This window comes from Felis catus, chromosome B4 (genome assembly GCF_018350175.1).
Source record: "Felis catus isolate Fca126 chromosome B4, F.catus_Fca126_mat1.0, whole genome shotgun sequence".
Lineage (NCBI taxonomy): Eukaryota > Metazoa > Chordata > Mammalia > Carnivora > Felidae > Felis > Felis catus.
Window position 1 is genome coordinate 50,086,745 of NC_058374.1, and position 12,885 is coordinate 50,099,629.

General features: G+C 37.5%; 1 long non-coding RNA gene across 1 annotated transcript; it reads right to left on the reverse strand.

Annotated features, from left to right (window-relative positions):
• Positions 1-3,526: 3,526 nt before the first annotated feature.
• On the reverse strand, positions 3,527-12,786 carry LOC109501473. Its single transcript, XR_002743800.2, has 2 exons — positions 11,861-12,786; positions 3,527-5,247 (listed from the first exon to the last, which is right to left on the reverse strand). It is a non-coding gene; the product is annotated as an uncharacterized LOC109501473 (long non-coding RNA).
• Between the last annotated feature and the right edge of the window lie 99 nt (positions 12,787-12,885).

Here is a 12,885-nt window from a genome sequence, read left to right on the forward strand (position 1 = left end):
TCTGTGCTGACAGCTCAGAGCCTGGAGCCTGCTTCGGATTTGAGTCACCCTTTCTCTCTGCACCTCCCTTGCTTGCTCTCTCTCTCTCTCTCTCAAAAATACAATAAACATTAAAAAAATAATAAAAATTTAAATATTTTTATTTTTGAGAACAAGAGAGACAGAACACATGTAGGGGAGGGGCAGAGAGAGAGGGAGACACAGAATCTGTAGCAGGCTCCAGGTTCTGAGCTTTCAGTACAGAGCCTGATGCGGGGCTCAAACCCACAAACCGCAAGATCATGACCTGAGCCAAAGTCAGACATTCAAAGGACTGAGCCACCCAGGCGCCCCATACTTTTTTGAGGATCCTCAATCCTGTTTTCCATAGTGGCTGCACCAATTTACATTTCCATCAAAAGTGCACAGGGGTTCCCTTTGCTCTGTATCCTCACCAACGTTTGTTATCTGTTGTCTTTTTGACGACAGCCCTTCTAACAGGTGTGAGGTGATATACCTCATAGTGATTTTAGTTTGCATTTCCCTCATGACAAATGATGTGGAGCATCTTTTCATGCACCTGCTGGCCTTTCATATATCTTCTTTTGTGAAATGTCTATTCAGTCCCTTTGCCTATTTCTAAATTAGATTATTTTTCTTACTTCCTTATGGAGTCTAAGGAGTTGTTTATATATATTTTTATTTAATTTCTTATCAGATACATGGTTTGCAAATATTTTTTCTCATTCTGTATGTTGTCTTTTCACTTTATTGATGGTTTCTTTTGCTGCACAAATCCTTTTAGTTTGACATAATCCCACTTGTTTATTTTTATTCTGTGACTTATGCTTTCAGTGTGATATCCAAAACATCATTACCAGGACCCATGGTGAAGAGCTTATTACTATACCTTCCGCTAGGAATTTCACAGTTTCAGGTCTTGCATTTAAGTGTTTAATCCGTTTTGAGTTGATTTTTGTGAGTAGTGTAAGATACGGGTCCAGTTTCATTCTTGTATGTGGGAGTCTGCAAATATCCCAACATCATATATTTAGAATATTTTTGGCTTCCTTGTCAAATATTAGCGACTCTATATGCTTAGGTTCATTTCTAGGCCCTTGGTTCTATTTCATTGGTCTATTTGTCTGTTTTTATGCCGGTACCACACTGTTTTGATGACTGTAGCTTTATAGTATAGCTTGAAATCAGGAAGTGTGAATTCCCCTGTTTTGTTCTTCTTTCTCAGGATTTCTTTGGCTATTTGGAGTCTTCTGTGGTTCTTTATAAACTTTAGGAGTAATTTTTCTACTTCTGTAAAAAAATGTCATTGGAATCTTGATAGGGATTGCATTGAATCTGTAGATGCCTTTTGGTAGTACTGACATTTTAACATTAATTTTCCAATCCATGAACACAGGCTACCTTTTCATTTATTTGTGTCTTCTTCAATTACTTTCATCCATGTCTTAGTTTTCAGCATAGAGATTTTTCACCTTCTTAGTTAAATTTATTCCTAAGTATTTTATTCTTTTTGATGCTGGTATAAATAGTATTGACTTTTTAATTTTTTTCTCAGAAAATTTGTTGTTAGTGTAGAGAAATACTACTGATTTTTATATGTTAACATATGAATTTTATATACTGAAACTTTATTGAATTCATGAATTAGACCTCACAGTTTTTTGGTTGAGTCTTCAAGATTTTGTCTATAAAAATCATATCATCTGCAAATAGAAACAATTTTACTTTTTCCTTTCCAATTCTGTTAACTTTTGTTACTTTTTCTTGCCTGATTGCTTTAGGACTTCTAGAACTATGTTGAGAGGGGTGTGAGTGGGCACCCTTGTGTTGTTCCTGATTTTAGAGAAAAGCTTAGTCATTTGTTGTCTTATACCATTACTTTGTAGACTTGTGTGCATGGAAAAAAAAAAAAGAAGTTATATATCACGTCAATCATTCTTAGAAGACCAAGACAGAATGTACTCAAGGATTTTCTCTATGGGCTTGGCAAAAAAGAGAAAGCATAATCGCGGAAAAATCTAAATGTGTTGCTCAGCTTGGTGGTGGTAAGTTTAGAGAAAGGCACATGGAAGCTGAAGTGCTTTCAAAATGCAAGGTCAGCCCAAATGTGTAATAGACAGAAAAGATGAACCTTCAGGTTCAAACAAATCCTGTCTGTCAAAAGAGGAACAATGTAGCAATGAGCATATGGTCAGATAACAGGCCAGGCATTAAGACAAGCCCTGGGAAATCAGATAAAAGCTATTGAGTATCAGATTTTTGGCAGGGAAACCATCTCTGAGGTCTCAAATGAAAGCAGGACTCTAGACATTGAAGACTAGCAAAGGGTAAGGAGCCAAGAATTCAAATCACGTGTATGTCACAATCTAGAATTGAGTCAGAGAAATGTAATGCTCTAAAATAATTGCAATTAGGAATTAGGAAATTATGGCATAATAGCCAAAACCTTAGACTTAGAAAGTGTAAGCTCTAGTTACCAGCTGAGTTATCTTGACAGATATTACAACCTCTCTGCATCTCATTTTCCTCTATGGTAAAAATAAGAGGATTGGACTAGAGGAACCCCAAGATTCCATGAAAGTGATTTAGGGATTTCCTAGCCAAGGAAATGCATATTTGCTCCAACCACTAGAGATTTAGGACCACCTGAGAAACCTGTACCTTGGTGTAAATTATTTAAATATTAAGAGTCTGTGTAAGATTTTGTGTAAAAACAGAATTATACTTAAAAAATAGTTTGAGGGGTGCTTGGGTGGTTTAGTTGGTTAAGCATCCAGCTCTTGATTTTGGCTCAGGTCATGATCTGACCATTCATGAGTTTGAGCCCTGTGTCAGTCTCCACACTGACAGTGTGGATCCTGCTTGGAATTCTCTCTCTCTTCCTCTGTCTTCCCCTACTCCTTGCGCATTCTCCCACTCTCTCTGTCTCTCTCTGTCTCAAAAATAAATAAATAAACATTTAAAAAAGTAGTTTGAAAACCACTTGAACTGGTGCTACTTGAGTTTGTTTTCATTATTGAACATGAGAACTAAGATTATTTATCCTTCCTGCAAATAACCCTACATGGTCAGTGGCTTGTATTTTATTGATATCATGTGAGAGTATTTTGTGGGGAAAAAAAAAGTTTGGAAAAGGGAGTACTCAGATATTTGAATTTCTGATCAAAAATGTTTATTATTGTATTTTACATTAAAAAAAGTAATGGATATTATGATGGACATTTTTCAAAAATAGAGATAAGTAAAAGGAAGAAAATGGAGATCATACAGATGCCTATAGGCCAGAAAGTACAATTATCACCATTTTGTTTATTTCCTTCTAGTTTGTGTGTGTGTGTATGTGCGCGTGTGTGTGTCCACATGCATGTACACACATGCACATTGTTTCTCAACGAGCTTAGAGCCCTATATATTCACTGTGTATTTAAAGGTGAGTATGGGTAGTCTAGTGGGAGTGTTATAATGTTATGAAAGCAATAAAATCATAAGATAATGTAAACATACCATAAAAAAGGTAAAACAAAAGTTCAGTAGAGAATGAAATCACTTTTAATTTGGCAAAAGCCTCAAAATTAAGGGAAAATAGAAGTTGGGTTAAGCTATGTGAATTTTAGATAGACTGAAGTGAAAAAAGAAGATATTCTCAGATAAGACAACAGAGGAGAGGTACAGCAATGGAAACTGGTAGAACATATGTCGATTAACCAACCCCAAAGTAAGCAATGCATTTAGACTCTTTTCCCCCAGTCTTCTGATTTCTCTGCCTGTCCTGGAATTTCATATACAGTTAAGATATCAATCATTTGTACACTGGCCCATAAGCTATTAAAGTATTTTGGCATTCCTAAACCATCGCTGACAGAGATTAGGAAGGGTAGAAGCTTCACAGTGTTGACAGAAAGGGTCTTGTCACTGTCAATGTAGAGCAATCTATTTTCAGATCTCATGTGAAGCAGGAAGCAACTGTATCCTACTAGAGGGTTTCTAGTCTCTAACTTGCTTGTTCATTGTGAGTAAGAGCTTAGATGGTCACTGATATTACAAAGAGATGGCAGACGTAGAGAATATCATTGTTTGCAGCCAGTCAGCACTTAAAGATCATATTGAAAAGAAAAACTTTTCCATAGAAGCTATAAATAGATTTCTGTATATATGGACTGCACTAGGGGCAAGTGCCCAAGTAAAGATCAAGATATCACAGTAAAATTTCTAAAGCAAGATGCAGCATGGGTTTTGCTGGACAAAAATAGAGTAGAATATATAGGGGGAAAAATCATTCTGGATCAACTTATTGCCAGTTATTGAGTGATTGAATCCAATGATTGCCATTTTCTTCCCAAGGAGGACTTGGAACTGTCATCAGAGTCGTTGTATATTCATTGTACGTTAGTGGTTTAACCAAGACATGGCTGTGTTCAAGGGCCCTCTACATTCTCAATCTGTTTGTTGGAGGCCAACTCAGCACCTGTTAGGAGTTCCACAAAAAAAATCAACTCCCTAAGACTTTGGAGAGAGTTGGATACTTTACTAAGGACTATATGGGGAATGAAAGAGAAGGAAGGTTACATTACACATTGTGCCTGAAATCCTGATGAAAATCCTCATTGATCACATCTGTTCTTCTTCTGAAGCTCCTCTCTTCCCCAGCCACCTATCCCCTTCTCAATCCTTTCTCCAATAGCTCCTGCTGACCTACTGGCTCTGGTTTGTAAAGTTTCTGCTCCAGCAACCCTTTCTTCTTTTTATCTCTCTTCTATCTTCTATAGAGTTGTTTAAAATCTCTCTTTTTTAGTTGCCACCTCCTTTTGAGGGTGTCAGGAAAGGCATGAGTTTTAGTAAACTAAAAATTTTCCATAATACAAATTTTATAGTTTCGCATATGTATAACTAGGATTTATTGTCTATTTTCAAACTGTCTCGTTAGCAATTTCCAATGAGTCCTTTATGCTCTTTTCAAAGAGAAGCTCCTTTGGTTACTATTATAGCTGGGTGCAGGTCCAACTTATTTCTGTATTACATCAAGATTTAGATGTCCCAGAAGTTGACCAAATGAGGTAAGAAAGTCCAGTCCATTTCCCAACATTTTACTTTTACTGTAATATAATGCATCCTACAGATGAGATTGGAAAGGTAGGCCGGTTGAAATCATTGTTTCTTGAATCCTATCTTGAATTTCTTGTATAGGAGAGTGACTTCATCAGAGCTGTGTTCCAGAAAGTCCAAATAAGCAGAGCTGGGTAGGCTACACTGGTGGGGACATAAGATAAATTGGAGAATCCAGTTAAAAAATTGTGGTAATATTTCTGTGGTCACGTGGAAGGTATCCCCTGAAGGGCACCTGAGATCATTTTCCAAGTTCTACTACAACCTGGTGAAGTATTTCCTTTGTTCTGGACAATTTGTTATTTCTCCATTGGTTTCCCACTTAGAAAAGGAGTACATTGTAATGTAGGTAGGACTAGTCTGGCCAAAGGGAAGGCAGAACTTCCTCTTTTTATTTAATATAAGAATTCTGATTTATAAATCAACAAAAATAGATTAGTATGAATTTATTTCGGAGAGCCTGAACACTGGCCTGGGTCAATAAAAAGGAAATATTTAAAGACAGAGGCATCTGAGAGGCATCTTATCCATGTTCCCCATCCTTCCCTTTGTTTTTTCAATGATCATAGACATTTCAAGGTCATTTAACCTCTGTTCTTAAGTTTTTAAATCTATGCCAAGAAGGTAATACTTGTCCTAAAGTGCTGTTTTAAGAATCAAATTATCAGTGGAAGAAAAGACCTTTGGAAAAAAATTGAAGTGTTGTAAAAGTGTAAAGGGTAGAATGTCAACTTTTAAACAGAAATTGTTTGGCCTGTGTTCCTGATGGGTCATACCTGGCTGTGCTGAAAGAGTAAAATACATTTAATTTATACAAAATCTATGTCCCTGTCTATGAATATTTTCTGTAATGTGCTCCATTCTTGGGCTTTTTAAAATGTTGAGAAACATTTCTATTAGATTTATATTATTTCTAGGATAAAAATTTTAGTTCGTATAAACTGGTAACCCTATGAATGTTTTCTGAAATGGTTGGAAAGATGTCCAACTAAGATGAGCCAAATCAGATGTTCTCAGTTTGAGGTATGTTGTTCTGTGCTCATCATAAATACAGTACTTCTTAGCATTTAATAATCTCAGTGCCCAAGTCTCCCGTTTCCAGCACTCATGCCATACCTGAGACTTGCTTGAAAATTTGTATTGTTGCTACCACTGATATATCTGTTCTAGAAAGAAACCAGCTTTCGTTTCTAGGACTGTCAAATCAGGAGCGTTCACAAGAGCACAAAGATTCACTCTATTACTGCACATCATAGAACTCATGCCTGTAGCTTGAAAATAGAAGTCTTTGGTGTAGGCATTTGCTTGTTTGACAGTTCTGTTCTAAATTTTGAAACTACTGGTACCGTAAAGTGCCTGTCTGACAATGGTGTACCAGAGCTTAGTCATGCAAAATAATTATTGTTCACGGTTCCTTAGCTGAAGTCAATAGCTCCGTGCAAAACACAACATAATGCAGAGATCTAAAGTTACTAAATCAAAACTGAGAAAAAGAAGACTTTTAAACAGGTTTGGCAGGAAAAAAATGTAGGCTCTACGAGATTTGCCAAGTGATTTCTCTCAGCACATGGAAGGCTCTAATATTTGTAACAGAGGCTCCATGGTAGAAATGATGGGATTAGTACATTCTGGTTATTGCTGTCAGTAAGCTTATATGATGTGAAAGAAGCAAGAGCAATTACGGAGATATTAGCAAGTGGTGCATAGTGCTTATTTTCTAAAGTTGAAATATTTTCAGGTTTGCTTCTGGGAATTCAGTGTTTTAAAGTCTCCAAAATACCACCTACACTGAAGGGCTTAGTTAAATTAACCTAAATTACGTAACTAAACTGGAGTGTCAGGATGCCTTCCCTGGACTTATAGTAGCATCCATAAATGAGTGTAGTGGTATGTGCCGGAGAAGTTAACATTAATCCTACAAATGAAGAATTATGTCTCCATGTTGCCGGCCACATTTGCCAGAGAATCTTGGCGGGATTAGGTGTTGCTATTTGACTGCTTCAGTGAAAGGGATGATGTCCTGCTTAATCCTTGGCAGACAATTGCACTTAAGAATATCCCTTTTCTGGGAAAAACAAGCAATACCTACTGTTTCTATGGAGGAGGGAGAAGCACAGAAATAAACAAGGAGTTCACAGTTTCCTCTGTAACATATTTACCTACATTTTCCTTCAATACTCTCAAACCAATATTAAGAAGGAACTGATAGAGGTGAATATGCAATTATTTTAGGTTTAGCTCATTGCCGCCTTTCGTAGAATTCATAAATTTAAAAAGTGTTTATTTTTTTTTTTGAGAAAGAGAGAGAGGGAGGGAGAATGCATGTGCGAGTAGGGGAGAGGGACAGAGAGACAGGGAGAGAAAGAATTCCAAGCTGGCTCCACACTGCCAGCACAGAGCCCAACGTAGGGCTCAATCCCACAAACCATGAAATCATGGCTTGAGCTGAAACCAAGAGTTGGATACTTAACTGACTGAGCCACGCAGGTGCCCCAAGATTCATAGTTTTTTTAAATTAATTTGTTATTGAGGGGTGCCTGGGTGGCTCGGTAGGTTTAGCATCTGACTTCGGCTCAGGTCATGATCTCATGGTCTATGAGTTTGAGTCCCACATCAGTCTCTGCGCTGACAGCTCAGGGTCTGGAGCCTGCTTCGAGTTCTGTGTGTCTCTCTCTCTCTGCCCCTCCCCTGCTTGTGCTCTGTCCCTGTCTCTCTCTCAAAAAAATAAACACTAAAAACCTAAAAAATTAATTTGTTATTGAAGTATAATTTGTACACAGAGAATTATATGTAATTTGTATATAGATTTTACATGTATAGTTCATTGAGTTTTGATAAACGATTACTCTCATGTAGATATCCTGAACATTTCCATCACTCCAGAAAGTTTTCTTAGGTTCTTTTTCAGTCAATTGGTACCCCATCCGACTGCAAATAACCACTTTTCTCATTTCTATTGTCACAGATTAGCTTTCCTTTTCTTTGAACTTCACATAAATAAAATTTTTGCAGGATGTAGTCTTTTGTATTTTGCTTTCTTTTTTTAAAGGTTTATTTATTTTTGAGAGAGAGAGAGAGAGAGACAGAGTATGCCCAAGCAGGGGAGGGGCAGAGAGGGGGACAGAGGATCTGAGGTGGGCTGCGTGCAGACAGCATAGAGACTGACATGGGGCTGGAACCTGAACCTGTGAACCATGAGATCATGACCTGAGCTGAAGTGGGATGCTTAATCGACTGAGCCACTCAGGCACCCCAATGTGTTTTTTTCTGTGTGTCGGTTGTTTCTTTTTATTTTTTTATATTGACATAGTTAGTATTTTTATGTGAATGTTACCACAATTTGTTTTCCATTCTTCTGCTGATGGACATTTAATTTTTCCCAAGTTTCAGCAATTATAAATAAAGCTGCAAAAAAATTCTTAAATAATTCTTTTTGTGTCTATATGTCCTCATTTCTGTTGAATGATACCTCAGCATGGAATTATTGGATTATAGCCTGGATCTATGATTATAAGAAACTACAAGAGTTTTCCTAGTGCAGGTGTTACATTTTATACTCTCACAGTCAATTTATAAAAATCTCACTTGCTGGGGCACCTGGGTGGCTCAGTCAGTTAAGCATCCAACTTCGGCTCAGGTCATGATCTCATGGTTCATGAGTTCAAGCCCCACGTCGAGCTCTGTGCTAACAGCACAGTGCCTGGAGCCTGCTTCAGATTCTGTGTCTCCCTCTCTCTATTGCTCCTCTCTGTCTGCCTCTCTCTCTAAAATAAATAAACATTAAAAAAAAATTTAAAAATCTCACTTGCTTCACACTGTGATCAATATTTTATTTTCTCTGTCTTTTTAATTTTTGCTGTTCTAATGTTTGGGAAGAAGTATCTCATCGTGGTTTTGATTTGCATATCTCTGAATACTAATGACATCAGGTACCTTTGTATATGACCCTGGGCATTTATATAACTTCTTTTGTGAATTGTCTATTTAAATCTCTTGCACATTTTTCTAGTTTAAATGTATACTTCTTGTTATAGGTATTCTTTGTATATTTTGCATACAAGTTCTTCATCAGATAAATGTTTTGAGAACATTTTTTTCCAGCCTATAGCTTGCCTATTCATTTTCCTTAATGATATTTTTTGATTAGAAGATTTTAATTTTGATGAAGTTCACCTTATCAATTTTTCTTCTCTTATAGATAGTGCTTTTTGTGCCTGGTCTAAGAAATCCTTGCTCACCCCCAAGGTATTTCCCTGTTTTCTTCTAGAAGTTTTATGGTGTTAGTCTTTAAGTCTATGATCCATCTTGAATTAATTTTTGTGTATGGTGTGAACTAGAGTTAAAGTACATTATTTTTTTAAATATGGCTGTCTAGTTGTTACAGCTCCACTTGTTGAAAACATCCCTTTTTCCATTGAATTGCTTTGGCATCTTGTTGGAAATCAATTGACTGATTCAGTGTGATTCTGTTTCTGGACTGTATTCCGTTCTTTTGACCTACTTGCCTATCCTATACCTTTGCCATATTCTCTTGATTAGTTTCATAAGTTTTGTTATTCTTTAGTCCTGTTTCTCTCATTGTAGCTACTTTTACCTTATGTAGGTAGTAGATTCAGAGTTTATTTCAGAAGTTGGTAAAACCCAAAATGCTCTGGAATTATCTCACAGTATATATATATATATATATATATATATATATATATATATATATATTTATACACATATATATACACACACATATATATGTACATATATATATACATATATATAGTAGGAAAAATAAAATAAGAACTCTGTTACAGGATTGTTGGAAGAAATAAACAATCTAGTATACTTTTATTTATTTATTTTTTAATTGTTTATTTATTTATTTTTGAGAGAGAGAGAACACGAGCAGGGGAGAGGCAGAGAGAGAGGGAGACACAGAACATGATCCAGGCTCCAGGCTCTGAGCTGTCAGTGCAGAACCTAACACAGGGCTTGAACTCACAAACGGTGAGATAATGACATCAGCTGAAATCAAGAGTCGATCATGACCTGAGCTGAAGTGGGATGCTTAACTGACTGAGCCACCCCTCTAGTATACTTTTAAAAAGCACATTATAATTCTAAAATAAAATTTGTATGCTTAGAATGTTGCTTATTTTTATTTCACTTTTCTTAAAAGTTCTCAGGCATGTTTACTCAATCTTCAAGAAGGATATGCCCCCTTAGTTTCAGATTATAGGGACACGTTTTCTGTGGATTTAGAAAAAAAAAATCTCAGATAATTACAAGAAATGATGGGCACCTGATCCCTTCCACTTACAGTAAGTCATGTCTTGTAGTGATGTCAGTCCTCTCTGATATTTCTCCTCTGTGGATTTTTTAAAAGGCAAGAACTGCAAGATTGCAAATGCTTTATTCTTCTAGACTTTTCTGATTTGATTTCCTTTGTCTTTGCTGTGGCAGCTACTGTGCTGAATGACCACTGCTCTCCCCACCCCCAAATCACTGACCTTTTAAACCGTTTTAATATTTACTAGGGAATTACTTGTCCTGGAGCTTGGATAGGACTTCCCTGAAAGATTTTATTATAGACTTAAAACAATGATGAAGAGAAGAGTTCAAAGTCTGAACCCCTCCCTTTACCCAAGGTAAAACAAATTGGATAAAAACTTTATTTTCATTTTTTAAATGTTTATTTATTTTTGAGAGAGAGAGTGTGAGTAGGGGAGGGGCAGAGAGAGACACACACACATAGAATAGGAAGCAGATTGCAGGCTCTGAGATATTAGTGCAGAGCACGAGGGGGACTCAAACCCATGAGCCATGAGATTAGGACCTGAGCCAAAGTTGGAAGCTTAACCGACTGAGCCACCTAGGCGCCCCAAAGGTGTCAATTCTTTATTGCCCTAGTTCATACCCCAATTATCATTCTCATTTCTTTTTTTTTTTTTAACATTTATTTATTTTTGAGACAGAGAGAGAGAGGGAGCATGAACGGGGGAGGGGCAGAGAGAGGGAGACACAGAATCTGAAACAAGCTCCAGGCTCTGAGCGTTAGCATAGAGCCCGACGCGGGGCTCGAACTCACGGACCGCGAGATCATGACCTGAGCCGAAGTCGGACGCTTAACCGACTGAGCCACCCAGGCGCCCCTAATTCTCATTTCTAAACTGAAATATTTTCTTCCTCAAGTTTGGTGGCCTTCTTACATTTTTGGCCATTGTCTTTGTTTTCTAGATTATAAACTCCTTGAGCAAAATTATCTGATGCTATTTATCTTAGTTTCAGATTTTAGCATCAAGCCAAGTGCTTTGAATTCACTTCATAAATGGCTTTTGAATTAAATTAATTACTGCCAAGGGTTGACATTGTACTAAAGACAGTGTCATATATATAACAGGCAATAATTGCTCATGATTTATTGATAGCAGGAGCTCACCGTTTCTTCATTGATTAGTTAAGTTTGGATACATTTTATAATTAGAGCATGACATGAGTCAGGTGCTCCTTTCGCTCCTTTCTTTTCAAAAACATGTTAGAACTTCTCAACTGGAATTCCAGAGATAAAGTTACTTAATAATAGCTCTCTGTACCTTTGTCTGTAATATTATGGTTTGGGCTGTATCACCTCATAATAGATGAAAAGAGTACTAACCTCCTATGGCCAGAATTCATCTCAAAGTCCGTCCTACTCCTGTTAGTGTTATAGACAGGTTCCAGAACACCTTACTGAGATAAGTAAACAAGTATAATTTTCAAAGATACAGACCTGAAAATGAAGCACTGATGCTAGATTCCCAAATACTCCTACTGAGATGCTTGTACAGAAGTTGTTCTCAGACTTGTGATTAATTTCTGCTTCCTACAGCAAACTGGTAAGTCTAACTTCCTTTTTTGGTAGAACAAGGACTTGTCCATCAAATCCTGGACAGCTAGTCCTGAGGGCGCTCCTTAGAACCTGAAGTAGGTAAAATTAGGATGAAAAAAAAAGAAAAAAGAAAAAGAAAAGGCAGTATACTACACAGCAGGTGGTAAATGTGTGAGAAGTATTACCAGGAGAGAAGTAACATAGATTGCAAACATAAATCCTTAAACGGTTTTAGATAAAACCAGGGAAGCTAGATCCATAAATATTTTTGTGGGGACTAGGAAACTTGGAAATATCCCTAATCTAGATATTGACGTTAGAATAACCATGCCTCCCTAAAATACTCCTTAAATGTCCCTGAAAAACCGTACTAAGCTGATTGTGTAATCAACTGATCCAATACAATCTCCTCTAAATCCAGTTTGGACCCTGAACAAGAGGGGACAGAGTGAGGAAGCAAGTTGCTTGGGATCCCAGATTTGGAAGACTATAGGTGCTCTTTACTAAATGTTATATCGTGTCCCTGCCAGCTTTTGCCTTGCCACGTGCTGAGGCAAAGCGAAGTTCACTGGAAGGCAATTTTATCAATGATTTCTAATCAGGTTTTGTTTTCTCCCCCAGAGATTTAAATCTTCTATAAAGCTTTAAAACTTTAAAAACGCTACAGTAAAACCTTTAAAAACTGTTTTCAGCTAACTAGGACTCACCTGCCTTTTCCTTGCTTTCCACTCCCACATTGGAAAAGTCCGAGGAGGCCAAGGTCCTATACTAACCGCTCACACCCCTACCCCCCTGAATAGGGGACACAGCGCGGGGGGCGGGGGGGGGGCAGGGCTTCGACCCGAGCGCTGGAGCGCAGCGGAGGAGGTCCCAGCAGGGAACGCGTGGGCCACGGTTCCTCCCTCGCACAACAATCGGGTGATTTG